The following is a 13,897-nucleotide window of genomic DNA, read 5'->3' as shown; positions in this document are numbered from 1 at the left end:
CTGCAGCCACTGGGACGCGCTCAAGAGGCCACCCTGCAGTGTTAGAGAGTCTTGCCTTGAATTCCTTACTGAATAGGTACTTGACCTAGCCAGGATTCGAACCCTGGTCTCCCATGTCAAAGGCAGAGCCCCCAAAAAATACCTAAATAAACTTTTTAATTAAAAAAAAATTACAATTAAAAAAAAAAGTTACCTGAGGGTCTGAACTTTAATATGCATGTCAAGAGGGTATATTACAATAATTGTTTTAATTATAAAGTTTGTAAATTGTGAAAGCCACAAAACTGAAAAAAATGCATCTTTATTTCCAAATAAAATATTGTCGCCATACATTGTGATAGGGACATAATTTAACCACTTAAGGACTGCAGTCTTAAAACCCCTTAAGGACCAGACACTTTTTTTCCATTCAGACCACTGCAGCTTTAATGATTTATTGCTCGGTCATACAACCTACCACCTAAATTAACTTTACCTCCTTGTCTTGTCACTAATACAGCTTTCTTTTGGTGCTATTCGATTGCTGCTGCGATTTTTAGTTTTTATTATATTCATCAAAAAAGACATTAATTTTGTCAAAAAAATGATTTTTTTAACTTTCTGTGCTGACATTTTTCAAATAAAGTAAAATTTCTATATACATTTTTGTCCACATTTATTGTGCTACATGTCTTTGATTAAAAAAAAAAATATTTATTGGTTTGGGTAAAAGTTATAGCGTTTACAAACTATGGTGCAAAAAGTGAATTCTTTGAAGCATCTCTGACTTTTATGAGCACCTGTCATGTTTCATGAGGTGCTAGAATTCCAGGATAGTGTAAACACCCCCCAAATGACCCAATTTTGGAAAGAAGACATCCCAAAGTATTCACCAAGAGGCATGGTGAGTTCATAGAAGATTTTATTTTTTGTCACAAGTTAGCGGAAAACGACACTTTGACAAAAAAAAAAAAAGTTTCCATTTCTGCTAACTTGCGACAAAAAAAAATGAAATCTGCCACGGACTCACCATGCCCCTCTCTGAATACTTTGGGGTGTCTACTTTCCAAAATGGGGTCATTTGTGGGGTATGTGTACTGTCCTGGCATTTTGGGGGGTGCTACATTGTAAGCACCCCTGTAAAGCCTAATGGTGCTCATTGGACTTTGGGCCCTTTAGCGCACCTAGGCTACAAAAAAGTGTCACACGTGGTATCGCCGTACTCAGGAGAAATAGTATAATGTGTTTTGGGGTGTATTTTTACACATACCCATGCTGGGTGGGAGAAATATCTCTGTAAATGAGATTTTTTTTTAATTTTTTTCACACAATTGTCCATTTACAGAGATATTTCTCCCACCCAGTACCTTTAGGATTTTACAGGTCATTTTGAGGCATTTGGTTTCTAGACTCCTCCTCACGGTTTAGGGCCCCTAAAATGCCAGGGCAGTATAGGAACCCCACAAGTGACCCCATTTTAGAAAGTAGGGGTAGGGTGAGTTTATAGAAGATTTTATTTTTTGTCAAGTTAGCAGAAATTAATTTTTATTGGGTTTTTTTTTTACAAAGTGTCATTTTCCACTAACTTGTGACAAAAAATAAAATCTATGAACTCACCATACACCTAACGGAATACCTTGGGGTGTTTTTCTAAAATGGTCACATGTGGGGTTCCTATACTGCCCTGGCATTTTAGGGGCCCAAAACTGTGAGGAGTAGTCTGGAAACCAAATGTCTCAAAATGACTGTTCAGGGGTATAAGCATCTGCAAATGTTGATGACAGGTGGTCTATGAGGGGCCGAATTTTGTGGAACCAGTCAAAAGCAGCGTGGCCTCTTAGATGAGTTGTATTGTATTGGCACGGAAGCGCAGGATGTTCTCAAATCGTGACCTGGACATGGCAGCAGAGAACATGGGCAAGTGATGACCGCAATACATTCTTTTTGACTAGACCCATGTTAAGGAGAAGGGCCCAAAAAATGTTATGTTCGGAAACTTGGAGTGGTTTCCACCGAAAAGGCTGGGCATGGTAGCTTCTTGGATTGACAGTTGCGTATTGTGTGGCATAAAGGTTGGTCTCAGCCACAATTAAGTAGTAGAGACCAGCAGTAATCAGAAAAAAAAAATTCTGTCACTGCGGTAGGGCGGGTGAGGGTTTGGCCGGGTGAGCAGAAGCCCGCAGGGGGCAGATTAGGGCCTGATCTGATGGATAGGAGTGCTAGGGGGTGACAGGAGGTGATTGATGGGTGATTTGAGGGGAGAATAGATGAAATCAATAAACTGGGAAGGTGATCGGAAGGAGGTTTGAGGGGGATCTGAGGGTTTGGGCGAGTGATCAGGAGCCCACTCGGGGCAAATTAGGGCCTGATCTGATGGGTAGGTGTACTAGGGGGTGACAGGTGGTGACGGGGTGATTGATAGGTGATCAGGGTGTGATTAGAGGGGAGAATAGATGCAAGCAATGCACTGGCGAGGTGATCGGGGGGGTCTAAGGGCGATCTGAGGGTGTGCGCGGGTAATTGGGTGCCCGCAAGGGGCAGATGAGGGTCTGATCTGATGGGTAGCAATGACAGGTGGTGACGGGGTGATTGATGGGTGATCAGTGGGTGCTTAGAGGGGAAAACAGATGTAAACAATGCACTTTGGAGGTGATCTGAGGGCAGGTCTGCGGGCGATCTGAGGGTGTGGGCGGGTGATCAGGTGCCCGCAAGGGGCAGGTTAGGGCCTGATCTGATGGGTGGCGGTGACAGGGGGTGATTGATGGGTGACTGACAGGTGATCAGTGGGTGATTACAGGGGAGAATAGATGCATACAGTACACGGGGGGGGGGGGGTCTGGGGAGGATCTGAGGGTGTGCGGGGGGTGATCAGGAGCCCCCAGAGGGCAGTTTAGGACCTAATCTAGAATATAGCGTTGACAGATAATGACAGGGAGTGATTGATGGGTGATTGGGTGCAAACAGTGGTCTGAGGGGGTGATCAGGGGGGTCTGAGGGGTGCTGTGGGTGATCAGGGGGCAGGGGGGGGGGGCAGAATCAGTGTGCTGGTGTGTGTACTAGGGGGGCTGCCTCCTGCCCTGGTGGTCCCTCCATCACTGGGACCACCAGGGCATAAGGCTGCCTGTATAATACACTTTGTATACATTACACTTTGCATGCGGCAGATCGGAGGTTAACAACCCGCCAGCGCTTCTAAATAGACGGCGGTTTGACGTTGCGGGTGGGCGGAGCCTAATGCCGGCAGATGCACGCGATCTCCTGCTAATTAGTCTCCCAGGTGCTGGGGGTGCCACTTTGCCGCCGCCTATTGGTAGTGGGCGGTCGGCAAGTGGTTAATTGGTGTAATAACCGGGACAAAATGGATAAATAAAATATGTGTGTTTTAATTATGGTAGCATGCATTATTTAAAGCTATAATGGCCAAAAATCGAGAATTTTTTTTTCATTACTATTCCTGTTAAAATGCCTTTACAAAGAAATAATTCTTAGAGAAATGTACCACGCAAAGAAAGCCTAATTGGTGGCAGAAAAAAAACAAGAGATAGATCATTTAATTATGATAAGCACCGATAAAGTTATTGACAAATGAATGGGAGGAAAAAATTACTCAGATGCATAGGGTGAAAAAACACTGAAGGCTGTTGCCGATACCCCCTTTCCCATGAGGAACGTTTACCTTTTCTTCATTGCATAACTAGAAATCACTGCCCCCCCCCCCTGCGAAACGTTGGATGGGCCTACACCCCCCCCCCCCTCGCTTTCTGCACAGGTAAACTGAGAACCAATGTTAATCAATTGGCTAGTGCACACTTGAATGTGTTTTCCCCATTCAGATAAAAACAGTGAAGCACTGCAGGCATTGGGCCATATGCAATTCACTTTTTCACCTGAGTTTTCTCCTAGGTGATAATTTTAAACTTGTCAATAAAATGCCTGTTAAGCCACCAGAAAGCAAGAAAATGCTCAAAATAATTTTGATAGTACCTTTTCACCTACTTTTTGGTACGTTTTTAGTTGAAAAGTGCTGGAAAGTTATTTTAAATTGAATTTGAAAAATTATCTCCTAGGAGAAAACTCAGGTGAAAAAGTGAATTGTATATGGCCCATTTTCTCTATCAATTACTTTAGCTTCTGTAATAAATGTACGTTTTCACATGTACAGACACACATGGTGCGATATGCAATTTACTTTTCTCCTTAGTTTTATCTCAGGTGATATTTTCACAACTTGTCATAAAAATTATTTTAAGCCACCAGCCAGCAAGATAATACTCAAAATAAATTTGATAGCACTTTTCCACCAACTTATGGGTATTTTTTTCATTTGTAAAATGCTGAAAAGTTAGCGTAAAGAGAAGATGAAAATTATCTCCTAGGAGATAACTCAGGTGAAAAAGTTAATTGCATACAGAAAAGACGAATGCGCTCCCAACCTCAGCTTATTACACTCACTCTGTCTACCTCTGATGGAGCAGAACTGGCTCTACCGACTTCTCCAGCATCACTATAGTACACAGCACTTTTGGAGGGGTAGAGAGGTTGGGAGCTGTACACAAGACCCCTGCTGCACACTGAACAGGGACTGTCTACCAATCTTTGTCTGCAAAACTTTGTATGATTCCTTATCTGTGGCTGAGCAGATGCAGTCATTAGAACAATTGTGCAGAGAACAAAAACATGCAATAATGGGGAGCATAGATACATGAGCAGTTCCATGCTCTGTACAATCAGGACTTTGATTCACACAATTACAAATACATACAAGTTAATGAGACCTTTTCATATGTTAAATGCTTTTACTGAATCTAACTGAAATGTGGTTGTTCGCTTGAATTCCACAGTTTAGTTTATGTACACCAGGGGCCATATGCAATTCACCTTTTCTCCTATTTTATCTATTAGGTAGGAGATGGTTGTCCTGGAAAGTTATCCTATCTCCACAGAGGATCTCTGGAGCTCTGACAGAGTGACCATTGTGTCCTTGGTCACCTCCCTGACTAAGGCCCTTTTCCCTCAATTGCTCAGTTTAGATGGCTGACCAGCTCTAGGATGAGTCCTGGTGGTTTTGGAACTTCTTCCACTTATTGTCATTGGGACCTTAAAAGCAGCAGAAATTTTTCAGTAGCCTTCCCCAGACTTGTGGTTCGAGACAATTCTGTCTTGGAGGTCTACTGACAATTCCCTTGACTTCATTCTTGGGTTGTGCCCTGACATGAACTGTCAACTGTGAGAACTTATATAGACAGGTGTGTGCCTTTCCAAATCATGTCCAATCAACTGATTTTACCACAGATGGACTCCAATTAAGCTGAAGTATCATCTTAAGGATGATCAAGGGAAACGGGGGGGGGGGGGGGGAGGGGGAACCTTAAGTAAACATTTTCACAATGGCCTCAATACTGGTAGGGTTATTAAATACAGTAAATTACCTCAAGTGAGGTAATTTACCTCATGAGGTAGTGACATTTACCAATTCTGGTAGGTTTTAGCCATGTTTTATCTAATGAGGTAAATTATGAGGTAATTCATGAGGTAATTTACTGAAAATAGCTATTCTCATGGAAATTAGGGGGCATGTTAGCACATAATTTACCGATCAATTAAAGATCTGCCTGTACCTGGAAGTAAAGTCATTGGGCTCAATTCTGGTAGCGTTTAGTAAATAATTACCTCATGGAATTGGGTTTACCACATGAGGGAAATCAACTTTTGAATTCTGGTAGTTTAGGTAAAGTTTTACCTCATGTAATTTCATGAGGTAATTCATGTGGTAATTTTCTACTAAAAATGTGTGGCATTTAGTAGTGAAATACCTCACACTTGAATTCTGAAGAGAAATAAGTTGCGTGTTTGCATGTCTTTTACCTCACATAATTACACCTACCTCTACCACATGATAAATGCAGTGCTGTGACAGAATTGTGATATCTGTCACATAACATGGAGCCTTTTCAGCTTGTTCTGTGTTCAGGGCCCCCATATTTTGCTGAAATAAGTAAAAGTGATCTGACCAACAAATCCCTCCCCCCCCCCCCCCAAGCTTCCATTTTGTTTTAAAAAAGAAAAAGTGCTCCAAACCCTGCACAATCCTTCATCTGCTGCGCCCTCACCCCTCCCCAACATTGCCATTCCCCAACCTCTGGTTGGAAAAAAAAGTGAAAAAAATGCTCCAACCCACAGCCTCTATTTTTAATAAAAGTCAAGTAAACTGTGGAAAACACCGATTTCCCCCCTCCTCCTCTGGTTAAAAGTGCTCGGAGCCCCCCCCCCCCCCCCCCCAGCAGCCTCTAATCGTAAAAGTGCTGTAAACCCCCCTCCCCCCCTTCAGACCCCCAGCCTCTAAAAGTAAAAGTACTCACACCCCCAGTCTCTAAAAGTGCTGACCCCTCCCCCACCCTCTAAAAGTGCTCCGACCCCCCCCCCCCGCCTCTAAAAGTGCTCCTACACACCCCCACCCCCCCTCCCCCAGCCTCTAAAGGTAAATGAGCTGGATTTTTTTTTTATTAATGGATGCCTATAAATTTACTTTTCATAGGTTGCTACATAATCAAATACACCTTCCCTCCTCAAAAAACAAACAAAAAAAAAACATCTTCCAAGGACTGTCCTAACTTATGGAAGACAATTGAAGACTACTTATTTGCTGCAGGCTTACCACTGAAATACCTCATGTTTTACCTCACTCTGTGCATGTACCTCATGTTTTACCACGTTTTACCACATGTTTTACCTCATGTTCGGAAATGGAGAAAAATCTTTCAGAATTGTTAAAAGAAGAGGAAAATACCTCATGAGGTATTTTACCTACAAAAAAATATTTACCTCACATAGCTACCAGAATTGAGCCCAATTTGTATGCATTTTGCAGTTTTTAGTAGAGTTCCTATTTATTTACTGAATTTTTTTAAATTTTTTATAAGGGATGCCTATAAATATACAGTGGGCTGCGAAAGTTTGGGCAACCTTGTTAATCGTCATGATTATCCTGTATAAATCCTTGGTTGTTACGAAAAAGAATGTCAGTTAAATTTATCATATAGGAGACACATGCAGTGATATTTGAGAAGCGAAATGAAGTTTATTGGATTTACAGAAAGTAATCCGCTGCTGAAAGATAGATGCAGGAGGGGGAGCGCAGAGGGGAGAGCTCGAGCCCCACTGATATGCAAAGCTCTCCCCTCATGCCCCGACCCAAATGGCCCTGAGCGGGCCCCAAGGGGGGGGGGGGCGCTCAAATTCTTTAAGGGGGGCCCGGGGACTTCTAGTTATGCCCCTGCACACAGTGATATTTGAGAGGTGAAATGACTTTTATTGGATTTACAGAAAGCGTTTAAACAAAATTAGGCAGGTGCATAAATTTGGGCACCACAAAAAAGAAATAAAATCAATATTTAGTAGATCCTCCTTTTGCAGAAATTACAGCTTCTAAACACTTCCTGTAGGTTCCAATGAGAGTCTGGATTCTGGTTGAAGGTATTTTGGACCATTCCTCTACAAAACATCTCTAGTTCATTCAGGTTTGATGGCTACGCATGGACAGCTCTCTTTAACTCACACCACAGATTTTCAATTATATTCAGGTGTGGGGACTAAGATAGCCATTCCAGAGCATTGTACTTGTTCCTCTGCATGAATCTGTTAGTGGATTTTGAGCAGTGTTTAGGGTCACTGTCTTGTTGAAAGATCCAGCCCCGGCGCAGCTTCAGCTTTGTCACTGATTCCTGGACATTGGTCTCCAGAATCTGCTGATACTGAGTGGAATCCATGCACCCCTCAACTTTGACAAGATTCCCAGTCCTTGCACTGGCCACACAATCCCACAGCATAGTGGAACCACCACCATATTTTACTGTAGGTAGCAGGAGTTTTTCTTGGAAAGCGGTGTTGTTTTTCCTCCATGCATAATGCCCCTTGTTATGCCCAAATAACTCAATTTTTGTTTCATCAGTCCACAGCACCCTATTCCAATATTAAGCTGGCTTGTCCAAATGTGCTTTAGCATACCTCAAGCGGCTCTGTTTGTGCTGTGGGTGGAGAAAAGGCTTTCTCTGCATCACTCTCGCATACAGCATCTCCTTGTGTAGAGTGCGCCAAATGGTTGAACGATGCACAGTGACTCAATCTGCAGTAAGATGAAGCTGTAGGTCTTTGGTGCTGGTCTGTGGGTTGACTTTGACTGTTTTCACCATTCATCGCTTTTTTTTCCCTGAGCTTTTTCTTGGTCTACCACTTCGAGCGTTAACTTGAACTGAGCCTGTGGCCTTCCATTTCCTTAATATGTTCCTAACTGTGGAAAATGACAGCTGAAATCTTTGAGACAACTTTCTGTATCCTTCCCCTAAACCATGATGGTGAACAATCTTTGTCTTCAGGTCATTTGAGAGTTGTTTTGAGACTTCCATGTTGCTACTCTTCAGAAAAAAATCAAAGAGGAAGGAAACTTACAATTGACCCCCTTAAATACACGTTTTTATAATTTCATCACCTGTGTATGTAGGTCAGGGGTCAATAAGCTTACCAAGCCAATTTGAGCTCCAATAATTAGTTCTACGGGTTTTGGAATCAATAAAATGACAACAGTACTCAAATGTATGCACCTACCTGACTGTTCTCACCATTCGTCACTTCTGTTTATCCAAGATTTTTCTTGGTCTGCCACTTCAAGCCTTAACTTGAACTGAGCTTGTGGTTTTCCATTTCCTCAATATGTTCCTAACTGTGGAAACAGCTGAAATCTCTGAGACAGCTTTCTGTATCCTTCCCCTAAACCATGATGGTGAACAATTTTTGTATTCAGGTCATTTGAGAGTTGTTTTGAGATGCCAATGTTGCTACTCTTCAGAGAAAATTAAAAGAGGAGGGAAACTTACAATTGACCCCCTGGATTCACCTGTGTATGTAGGTCAGGGGTCACTGAGTTCCAATAATTAGTTCTAAAGGTTTTGGAATCAATAAAATGATTATTTATGAACCTGCCTGCCTGCCTGCCTGTTATAAATCACCTATTTGTTTCGACACCAGCACTTCTTATAGTTGCGTCTCACAGACTGTGAGATAACTTGACTGTCAACACAGCAAGCAGGAGATAGACTTTATCAGTCTTCTTCAGTATTTAAGGAGTTTATTCACTACACAAATATACAGATACAGTTCATCATATCCTGGCAAAGCAGATCCTCATGTTTAAGTTCTTGGCGTTAAAGCTCTTGACTAACCTTCCTCCTGAATGTTAGTCAGTTATCTTCTTTCTAGACTACGTTACTCTAGACTACCTATGTACAACATGCATTAGGTCAGATTACATAAAGAATGAAAATACTTAGAGGTCCCAGTCAGCATCTAGATACCATGAAGTAGGAAGCAGAGCAGGAATCAGAGTGCGCTCTGTCCGCCCGTCCCGGGTCTTTAATACCGACTAGGAAAGAGTTAAATGTGACCTCATCTTCGCCATCCCCCAGACCCGACTATTGGCTTAGCCCCCTCGTGGTGTCATAATACCCACCTACTCGATTAATATTTAACCCATTCGCGTTCCGTCGTTTTCATGTGAGAAATGTTCACCTCCCATTCATTAGCCTATAACTTTATCACTACTTATCACAATGAACTGATCTATATCTTGTTTTTTCCGCCACCAATTAGGCTTTCTTTGGGGGTACATTTTGCTAAGAGCCACTTTACTGTAAATGCATTTTAACAGGAAGAATAAGAAAAAAATGAAAAATTCATTATTTCTCAGTTTTCAGCCATTATAGTTTTAAAATAATACATGCCTCCATAATTAAAACTCACGTATTGTATTTGCCCATATGTCCCGGTTATTACACCGTTAAAATTATGTCCCTATCACAATGTATGGCGACAATATTTTATTTGGAAATAAAGGTGCATTTTTTCCATTTTGCATCTATCACTATTTACAAGTTTAAAATAAAAAAAAAATAGAAATATTTCATCTTTACATTGATATTTAAAAAGTTTAGACCCTTAGGTAAATATTTACATGTTTTTTTTTTTTTATTGTAATGTTTTTTTTTTATAGTAAACATTTTATTTGGGTAGTTTTGAGAGGGTGGGAGGTAAACAATAGATTTATAATGTAAATGTGTGTTAATTTTTATTTTTTTTAACTTTCAGTTGTAGTATTACTTTTTGGCCACAAGATGGCGGCCATGAGTTTGTTTACATGACGTCACTCTAAGCGTAACACACGCTTAGAGTGACGCATCGGGGAGGGAACAGCCAGAAAAAGCGCAGCTGCCGAGAGAAGCTGTCGCTTTTTCAGCGGGGGAGAGGAATCAGTGATCGGGCACCATAGCCCAATACATTGATTCCGTGGCTACCGAATCCGCGGCCGGGAGTGCGCGTGCACGCGCGCGATCGGCCGCGGGAGCGCGCATGGTTCCTGGACGTAGTTTCTACGTCCAGGAACCAAAATAGGTTAATGTCACTTTTCCCTTACTTACTGGAATGTGGTATTTTGGTAAACATGGCCTATGTTGATTGTTCTTGTTGTGTACATGTTGAGGTCAGTGTAGGCCTGTGGCCTTCTTTCAGGAACATGTTCTCAGTATCTGCGTGTATCATCTGCTTCACGCAGACACTGAGATGCTTCTGCCTGCATCACAAGAAACTCTATTTATTTTAAAGGCATACTCTGCGGACAAGCCTTTTACATAAAACTCAGGCCAAATAACTGAGGCCTACTTAAATTATTGTAACGAACGGTGGAGCACAGAGAGGATCTGATTACCGGTGATCTGCAGTATCACTGGGAATACAGATGTATACCAGATTATAAGTGATCTGCAGTATCACCGATAATCTGATATACCAGCTAACCTCTGTACTTGAGTAGAGTGTAGTGTTTGGTGTAACGGTAACACTAAGAGGACTGAGCCTCAGTGCAGTGGTGAGTACTGCACGGCTTCCTTCTGAAGACCTGAACTCTCCAAGGCGGGAGGAGTCAGGCTGCGAGTAGGAAGGTAAGTCTGAGAGTGACACTCAGGAGAAAGTGTCACCAACAGGACGGGGAACCGCCTCCAATAGTGAGGTTGGTTCTCGAGGTCAGACAAGCCAGATCGTAACACACGGACAGATAAAGTACAGATTCGGAAGACAGAGGCGGAGTCTAGGTACAGGCAGAGTTCGGCAACAGGGTATCAGAAATATCGAGGTACAAGATCAAGAGGCAGAAGCAGAGTCTAAGGACGAGCCGGGGTTCGGCAACAGAGTATCAGAATAGCAAGGTACAAGATCAGAATACAAGAGGATGGTCAGGCAGGCAGAAGGTCATAACAGATAATCACAATCAAACTAGTACTTTAAGCTATCAACAGAATCTAGCTAAGTGTAGGATTACAGCTCCAGCTGGTCCCGGTACACTTAAGGATCTGACTACGGGTCTGAGTGCTCCCACGTATGTGTTCGCAACGCCAGACAAAGAGCAAGTGAACAGCCAGCAGTATATATACACAAGGACCTCTCCAGGACCTCCCTAATTGCTGGACCAATGAGAGTAGTGGAAAATGTCAGCTGACCCGCCTGGTCAGCCGACTCCCTTCTGGCTGTTATTTAAGCTCTGCCTCTGTGCGCGCGCGCGCGTGTCACTCTGAATCTAGGTGGACTATCAGTCCCAGCCACACCAGTACTGTTTTGCAATGTATCCAGTGAACCGAGTGCGGGAGCCGCCTCCAATGCGGATTCCGCCGTTCCCAATGCGGATTCCGCCGCTCTGCCTATGCGGCATGCAGCGTTTTTTCCGCGTTGTGACGCCATGCTGGACGCGGAAACAGCCGCCTCACCTTGAGAGGCAGCGGCTTTTCCGCGTTTCATCACAATTATAACACTGCCTAATTTTGTTTAAACAATTATTGCACACTTTCTGTAAATCCAATAAACTTCATTTCACTTCTCAAATATCACTGTGTGTGTCTCCTATATGATATATTTAACTGACATTTTTTATCGTAAAAACAACAAACGATTTCTACAGGAAAATCATGACAAAGAACAAGGTTGCCCAAACTTTCGCATCCCACTGCACTTTTCATAGGTTGCTACATAATCAAATACACCTTCCCCCCTCAAAAAGAAACTTCTTCCAAAGACTATCCTAACTTATGGATGACAAATAAAGACTACTATTATTTATTTACTGCATGCTTACCGCTGAAATACCTCATGTTTTACTACACTTAAAGGAGTTATCAGGCAATAGAAGGTAAAATAAGGGCTACTTACCCAGGGCTTCGTCTAGCCCCAAGCTCCCGGCATGTCCCTCGCCGCAGCTCTGCCCGCATCCGTTCACTGTCTCTGCTTCCTGGTCCGCGGTGATGACGTCAGGCCGACCTGGATGTCGGCCTGTACTGCGCCTGCGCGAGCGGAGCTGTCAATCACCGCCACGTGGACCAGAGCGTACTGCGCAGACCGGGAAGCAGAGACGGCGAACGGCTGCGGGCAGAGCTGTGGCGAGGGACATGCTGGGAGCTTGGGGCTGGACGAAGCCCCGGGTAAGTAGCCCTTATTTTACCTTTTATTGCCTGATAACTTCTTTAATGCATTTACCTCATGTCTTACCTCATGTTCGGAAATGGAGTAAACTCTTTCAGAATTGCAAAAAAAAAAAGAGGGAAATACCTCTTGAGGTTTTTTACCTACAAAAAATATTTACCTTACATAGCTACCAGAATTGAGGCCATTGTCTTTATGGGTTGTTGTGTGTAGAATTCTGAGGAAAAAAATAAATGTAATCCATTTTGGAATAAGGCTTTTACATAACAAAATGAGGAAAAAGTGATGCACTGTGAATACTTTCCGGATGCACTGTAGGTCAAAAGGTGCTGTCAAAATTATTCTATTTTGTTACTTGCCAGTGGCTTAAAGTGTACCTGAGACAAAACCAATAAAAGCATTTATACTTACCTCCTGCAGGAAAAAAATGGGCCAGCCAGCAGAGGATCAGAGCGTCCCAGGAGGACGCAAGGGAAAGGGTGCTGACGGCAGCCCCATCTAAGTATAAATACTTTTATTGGTTTTGTCTCAGGTTTCCTTTAACCCTCCTGGCGGTATGAAACATTCCGCCAGGAGGCAGCACAGCAGTTTTTTTTTTTTTTAAATCATGCAGCGAGCCCAGGGCTCGCTACATGATAGCTGCTGCTCAGCGGCATCCCCCCGCACGCTTCGATCGCCTTCGGCGATCTCCGATCAGGAAATCCCGTTCAAAGAACGGGATTTCCTGGAGGGCTTCCCCCGTCGCCATGGCGACGGGGCGGGATGACGTCACTGGGAGTCCCGATCCACCCCTCGGCGCTGCCTGCCACTGATTGGCCAGGCAGCGCACGGGGTCTGGGGGGGGCGTGCGCCGCAACGGATAGCGGCGATCGGGCGCGGGGCGGCGGCGATCAGTGTGCTAGCGCAGCTAGCAAAGTGCTAGCTTCGTCCAGCAAAAAAAAAATTATGTAAATCGGCCCAGCAGGGCCTGAGCGGCACCCTCCGGCGGCTTACCCCGTGTCACACACGGGGTTACCGCTAAGGAGGTTAAAATGCATTTTATTGATAAAGTTTGAAAACATCACCTAGAAGAAAAACTGAATTGAATAGGAGCCAATGTGTAGGTTTATAAGGGCCCGTTCTCACTTAAAGGATTAGTGGGTGATTCCCGCTAATCGCCAAAGCGCTAGTGCAATTAGAACTATTTGGCAGTGATCTCACTGCCACTATTGCTGCAGATCGATGGAGTTTTGCGATTCACGACAATGGCAAAACGTGTTGCCTGCAACATTTTGCTGCAATTCTTGAGCGATGGCGGTACAGTGCTTACACAAGCGCTGATCGCAATCGCTCTGAATCGCTAGAGTATATAGTGATTTTACCAAGCTAATCACGCAAAACGGTAGCGCTAAGCACTACAATTTTG

Source organism: Hyperolius riggenbachi, chromosome 2, assembly GCF_040937935.1.
Source record: "Hyperolius riggenbachi isolate aHypRig1 chromosome 2, aHypRig1.pri, whole genome shotgun sequence".
Lineage (NCBI taxonomy): Eukaryota > Metazoa > Chordata > Amphibia > Anura > Hyperoliidae > Hyperolius > Hyperolius riggenbachi.
Note: the sequence above shows the minus strand (reverse complement) of the source record.